This window comes from Micropterus dolomieu, linkage group LG19 (assembly GCF_021292245.1).
Source record: "Micropterus dolomieu isolate WLL.071019.BEF.003 ecotype Adirondacks linkage group LG19, ASM2129224v1, whole genome shotgun sequence".
In the NCBI taxonomy this organism is placed as follows: domain Eukaryota; kingdom Metazoa; phylum Chordata; class Actinopteri; order Centrarchiformes; family Centrarchidae; genus Micropterus; species Micropterus dolomieu.
The window spans coordinates 4,667,072-4,674,207 of record NC_060168.1 but is presented as its reverse complement, the minus strand read 5'-3'; the positions used below and the strand labels follow the sequence as shown (position 1 = coordinate 4,674,207).

The 7,136-nt window shown below is 37.5% G+C and overlaps 1 long non-coding RNA gene across 1 annotated transcript; it reads right to left on the bottom strand.

The window, feature by feature from the left end:
• Positions 1 to 2,231: 2,231 nt before the first annotated feature.
• Positions 2,232 to 6,621, bottom strand: LOC123958275. The gene is made up of 3 exons (XR_006822023.1): positions 6,512 to 6,621; positions 2,949 to 3,042; positions 2,232 to 2,674 (listed from the first exon to the last, which is right to left on the bottom strand). It is a non-coding gene; the product is annotated as an uncharacterized LOC123958275 (long non-coding RNA).
• Positions 6,622 to 7,136: the final 515 nt, after the last annotated feature.

The following is a 7,136-nucleotide window of genomic DNA, read 5'->3' as shown; positions in this document are numbered from 1 at the left end:
TACCTCAGTAAGCACTTTTCAATCGCTAGTTTTTTGTCTTCTTCAATACAGCCTGATGTTCATTTAGTAAATAATGGTCCCATTTAGAGGAAAAAAGACCAGAAAATAGAGTATGCTTCAGGGCCGGATTATCTATGATTGACAAGTCGTTACCATGGCAACCTGTTAATCATGCTAGAGTCACTCTTACCCAGCGCCCTTGAAAAAGCTTATTAGGAGTTGTCTGTTCACTTTCTCTCGTGAGTACAATTAGTTTTAAAACTGTTGTTCGCTGGACAAAATCGTCGGCCCTGTTGAAAAGACACTTGTGAATTACAGATGCACTTAGCTAAGCAAGCTAGCTAGCTCCACAAACGACCATATATGTCCAAATATGGTCACGTCTGGTGCTGCCTGTTTGCAAATCAACATGGCAGTGCCCCCATCGGCCAAACTCGAGGCTTCAAAATATATAAAAGTAAAAAAAAAAAAAATCAAAATAATTCCAGTATTGAATACACATTTTAATAAAACTGAAAAAAATTGGTACACTTATTTTTACTTTAAATAATTTGCTTTTCTATTACAATTTTTTTTCTCCAAAATACAGTTACCTAACTTACCGTGTTATAAATAGCAGTGTAGTGTGTCTTCAAGTGTCTCTTCAGGTAGGTTGTATTTTTCTTACCTAATTTGTAGCCACAGGGTGTCTTTGTGTCTCCCGTTACTACAGTGCATTGTGTTTTCCTTTCTGCCAAATTATAGCGTGTCCATAAATATAGTTTTTCCAACCAAACCGTTTTTGCGTTGAAGCCATCATGTTGTTGTCATCACCTGCGATTCTGGGAATCTGCACATGTCAATCAGTGACATATACGTTGTTTACATTTTGACAGACAGACTGGGAACACAGTTGGCGGAAACACTTTAGCCCTGTCTCGTAAATGAATACAAAACATAGTCATTTCATCATAATTTCTATTTTCAAAGATCTATTTTAGTAGTCAACGTGTCATCTTAGTCTTGGATAAAAAGTTGTTGAACATCATTGAAAGTTTTCTTCATCAAAGGTAACACTGAATAACTACCACTGAGTCTAAAAGTACATCTTACTTATCTCCTTTCATCTTAAATGCAGAGTCCGCAGAGTTCTATGAGAGCTGTTGGGTTTCATCCTTTCTTTCCAAAAGTTATAGGTCTGCCTGCTATTTGATCTTCAGTGGTATTTCCAGTCATAGTGGCCTAACTGCACACGATGAAGGTCGTAGACAAATACCATTCAAATCAGTGGTGATGGAGCCAGATCTGTGGCCTTTGTGAGGCTGCCATTTGGGTGGAAAATTTGCAGCCTGACCAGAGGCCGGTGCCTAGGGACTGTCTGCGGTTTCAAACTGAGTTATGAGTTAATATCATGTGGGCCTTTAAAGTTTCTGGAGAAGAGAATAAAACTCCCAGCTATCATGTTCTACTAAAAAGCTGTAAGACTTATGCATATACTGTTCTGATTATTGTGGGAGTTTATTTTTAATAATGTATCATAGCACAGGTGGAACAGAAAGGGAATAAGGGATCATTTTGAACACTTAAATCTTAAAGGGATACTTTGCGATTCTAACCCAAGTGAAAAAGAAATATACTTAAGCAGCACTTTTTTTGGATGCTCTTATCATATTTTAATTGTACTATATTAAGTGTATATTAAATGTGTTATTTTGGAACAACTTAAAGTATGTTAAGTGTCATTTTAGAAATACTTAAAGTCAACTTTAAGATAATTGCAATATATTTTAATATACTTAGTTGTGTTAAAAAGTAACTTTACTGTAATTTAAATATAGTTATTTAAATTTAACTTAAAATACCCTTTTGTGCTATACTTTAAGAACAGTTTAAATACATTTTAAACTTAACATAAATGTGTTGCCTGAACATTTTTATTAGCATTTCAGCATATTAGTAATTTATTACTGGTACACACCAAGAGCCACTATTAATATCTTGGGAAGCTGCTTTATGAAACCATTCGTATGAGAATAATGCATTATTAATGCATTCAAAATATCTTGCAAAATGCCCTTTTAGCATAATAATAATATCAGTAAAAAAAGTATTTTACAACACACACACACACACACACACACATACAGACAACTAAAAAACTTTAATTTTGTGTATATTACAAAAATAAATTCCTGTACATTAAAAGGTACAGCAGCATGTATCACATATTGACCAAAACTACCAAAAAATAAAAATTAGTAAAATGATGACATATTATCAGTATTACTGAAAAGTACACAATACACATCACATCATTAATGTTACCCATGGGGGTCCCTCATACGGCTCGGACTCTGGGCACGGCTCACATGACCTCACGGCAAGCCATCCCACTTCTGACACCATATGTGGACAAAGGAGAGAGCATTCACCCTGCCCAGATTCAAACACAGGTCTACAGGGTACCAAACATGCAACTTTTACAGCATACCAAAGAGCCAGGCTCGTTGGTATGGCAGTCCAAGCACTTACTCAACTGTAGTGAAGTTACTCCGTCACAAGCTTACAGTACAAATGGTGGAAACAAACTGAAACTGAAAAATGTCTTAACCTTGGAGTGGAGGGTCGCTTATCTTTGAGTAGGACTCACTGCATTGACACTATGGGATTTGCAAACTGATTTATCACACTGCATCTGTGGAAGGGAAAAGGAAATAATTTGTCTATATCAAAGCAATATTACCTCTAATTAATTAACAACAATCATGTCTAACTGTTCTGATAATGCAAACTTTTTAGGTTCAGGTGAAATGGTTTTCCACAAGGGGCCCCTCCCAGTTAATGCTCAAATAAATATTATATATATATATATATTATAAAATAATTTTTTCACAAGAATATTTGTTTAGTTAGTCTGACCTCGTTGTAGTGAGAGAAAAAACAGTGATGTGTGCAGGAGCCAGATATACCTATGAGCACATTGAACTTGTGAGGCTCCAGCTGGTCCTTTGAGGTTTCCGTGGCCTCTAAGCCCTCTGAGTGAGGCAATGATCCCCGGAACCCCTAAAAGAAAAGAAATGCAGTTGCAAATGAGATATAATAAATATTCAGTCAGGCCAGTACACCTAATTTAGTTCTTTATAAACACTGTAATTATATTCTTATTGCAAATCTTTATTATTATTCTTTATTTACTTTTCTTCCGCTAAGGCAGGAAATTCCAACTCTGGGTTTAACATTAAGTTGGTTAAAGTTTGAAAAAGGTAGGTTCAACTTTTAAAAGTTGAATACAGGATCTATGACCATACAAAGAGCTGTGTTGAGCAGTATTTTACATAACATCACATGCTATTATATGGTGTGGTCAGGCATCGCAGTACATAAAAACATTATTTCAAGCATGTCTTAAGACAATTCTCACATACGCGTGTACATTTTAACATTGCTGTTATAACTGAGTTACTGGTCACTGTAATGATAACCCTCTCCATGGCTGCAGTGAAGAGAAATCTCTAAAAAACACTGTAGCTTTAGAAGATATCCACTTTTGAATAACTATATTATTATATATTAATATTATGTTATCACAAGTCAATATATATATTATATTTATAATATTTTAACATTTAAAATAGTAATTTTTTAATAAATCAACAATGAACTATAACTGAATTGATTGTGATGTTATTTCATAGCCAACATTTAATTAAAACTAATTATTATGATACTGTTAAAACAATAGGATTTTTACACATAATGTCATACATCAAGTGACTGTTTATAATTAATTTTTATTCAGTTTTAGGTGTAACATAACATACAGTATGTTCATTTCAAAGGAAAAAAAGAAAAGCAAGACAAGGGAAAGTGAGAAAATGTCAGGCTAGAAAAAGCAGTACACAAAAGAGGTGCTGGAAAAGGCAGTTGAGGAAGTGAGAGCAGGAGCAAGCTTGAGGCAGACGTCCAAAAAGTACGGCATTCCACACACCACCCTGCAGGACTACAAAAAGAAAAAATACACACACAACCCTCATCCTAATTTGGCCCTGACACCTGCAGAAGAAGATGCCCTGACTTCATTTATATTTTGGATGGCAGACCACGGCTTCCCAGTCACAAAGTGCTGGCTAGTGGCATTATTAAAGATAGTGGCAGAGCTACCACTGTACCACTGTCAATCTGGACAAGGGGCCGAGTGATGTCTGGTGGTCCAGATTTAAGGCCCGCCATCCAGAACTAACCTCCCGGACAGCAGATTCCCTGGACAGAGCCAGAGTTCACGGTGCAACTCCAGAAGCCATTGGAGGTTTCTTTGATCTGAACGAAGCCTTATTCATCCGTCACAGTTTGGAGGACAAGCCCCATCTTCAACTGTGACGAAACTGGCTTTGGTAACAAGCCTAGGTCCAAGGAGAAGGTGCTCTGCCAGACTGGGAGGAAGCACGTCTACCAGCAGCAGCAGACCACCAGGGAGCACATTACAGTGCACTGCTGCGTGAGTGCAGCCGGGGAAAGCATTCCACCCTTCATCATCTACCCTGGCTGCCTCCCAAGTAATGCCTATAGGCTGGATGGGCCTCCCAACGCCCTCTATGGGATCCAGGAGAAGGGGTACAGCTATTCCTCAAATGGCTCCGGCGTTTTGTGCAGTATGCTCCGGAGGACAGACCTCTGATTCTAATCATGGACCAACACGAGACACATGTCTCAAAAAATTTAATAATGTACTGCAGGGAAAAAGAAATAGAAATACTCTGCCTACCTGCCCACACCACACACATCCTCAAGGAAGATATGGCAAAGAAGAAGGAGGAAAAAAGACAAGCACAGGAGGCCAAAAGGCAGAAGAAACAGGCACCATCTCCAACTGAGGAAGATGGGGAACACTGCGCTGTCTGCAGTACAGTGGTCCCACCTGGCTCAGGAGATGGGGCCATTGATGAATGGGTGCAGTGTGACCTTTGCCAACTGTGGTTCCACTTCCGAGTGTGCTGGGGTGGAGGAAGTGCCAGACACGGAGTGGCTTTGTCATAAATGTTGTTTGTCCACATAATCACAGACACACACACACACACACACACACAATGTAAATAGTTTTAAATAGTGCACACACAAAATGAACACTTCATACTGCTGATATACTGACAATTTCTAGTTGTAATTTTTTATCAGTTTAGTGTTAATTGTAAATAGTTGTAAATGGTGCACACACACATACGTTACAACACTCACACACGCGCACAAACACGTAGTATCCTAATCATTTAATTTTTAAGTTCATGGTTTGCACATTAGTTACTTTCAATTATTACATTTTTTAAACAAATGCAAATTGTTTCCCCTCCTTCTTGTTCTTCAGAAAGATATGGTAACGTTGTTGACTAACGTTTCACATGGTTCATGCTTAACTCACGTGCCTTAATTAATATCACGACACTATAATGCCTAACTCACATGGTCGTCTAGCTTATTAAGCAGTAAAGTTAGCCTAATTAACCTAGGTTTTAACAAAAATAAATGTACTCACCTTTCTTATAGATTTCAATAGTATACTCTTCCGTTAAAAGAAATAAACAGCTCAAAAATGATCCGTTTAAAGTCAATTTTCGCAGTTGAAATCAACGTATGCGCTCTGTACGGAACACCGTTAACATCTGTGAGCATCCAAGCACAGGCGGAGGAGGTACTTTCACCCACTTTTCTCAAATACTATTGGTCCAAAAGACATCAATCAAAGAATAGACAGTCCAATGGGTATTCCCCCAGAGAATGAGCACACAAACATGCTTGTCTGGCTCTCACCAACAGAGGAGTGGCCGTTGACGTGCGGTGAAAGGTGAAAAGTGTACAGAACATGGTTAATCTACATTAGTCTAATGCAGATGCTTAGCTGATGATTCATAGTAGCTTCAGCTAAACTTTAGAATGAATACAAAAATTAAAAAAACAACTGTGGTGATTTCTTTACAGAGTATATGGGCAGGAATAATGTACTGTAAACATGGACATGTGAGTATTAAGGTTATAAAAGACTATAAAAATGTGAACCTATTCTTTAGCACACAGACAGCAACATATTAGTTGCATTTATTACTCTGATAAAGACCTCACTGGTCATTTTAACAGTGAAAAAGCAGAATTGAGGGCTCATACACACGTGCACAGGCCTGCCTCGTTAAAATCTCATGCATCAAATTCCAGCAACTGAGCTATTGAGATTGTGCATTACTGAAATTTTAGTAACATTAAAAACTGCCTTACAGCAAAAAGCAATACATTACTGTAATGTTAATTACGTTACTTTTGTAACACGTTACTCCCAACACTGTTTAGGCAGACTAAAGTTGCTGTGTTAATTATGAAGCTATTAAAATGCTAACTAACGTTAGCTAACAAATATATTAATCCACGTGCTAGCATTAGCTAATGCACACCAGAGCTATCCACCAAGGAAAATATTTTCAAACCTAGAGTGAACTCAACTTTAGTTAACTTACACAATTCGTTGTCTTGCTAACAATAATAAACTTACCAAGAAAGACGATTTTTGCTAGCAGTCTCTGCTTCTGTCCTCTCCTGCTTGTAGTTTGCCAGTCACGCCTCTTTAGCTCTTTTCACATTTAACTTCTGCAGGGAGCTGACCGGATATTCTTCTCTTCTGTGTTCTTTTCTTATTATGTCTGTGGTGTCCACCTTCCAAGTCCGAGTCGGTAAAGTAAAACAAAGGAAACCTGAGAAACAAAATGATTTCTGGCCAAAACTTGCTTCGCGGACTTTCACGCTGTGTGATTGGGTCATCAATTTGAAAACCTTGATTCTGATTGGTCCAACTGAATGCACTACGCTAGTGGGCTGGCTGGGAGGGCACACTTCGCCCCTGTGTACACATGTGTCTACCGTTTACACACAGAAAAAAGTATATTTACATTATGATTTAAAGTATACTTATTTCTATGTGGTTGTTTGTAAAGTTAACAACATGTGCTGCTTCCTTCTAGGCCAGGTTACCCTTATGAAAGGTCTCTGATCTCAACTATTTACCTGATTAAAAAAGAGTGAAATGAACATTAATGAAAAAAAGAAATATTATGGTTTTGAAAAATCTATTTAAATGTTAAAAAAACATGTTTTAAAAATCATATCTCTGGAAATCACGC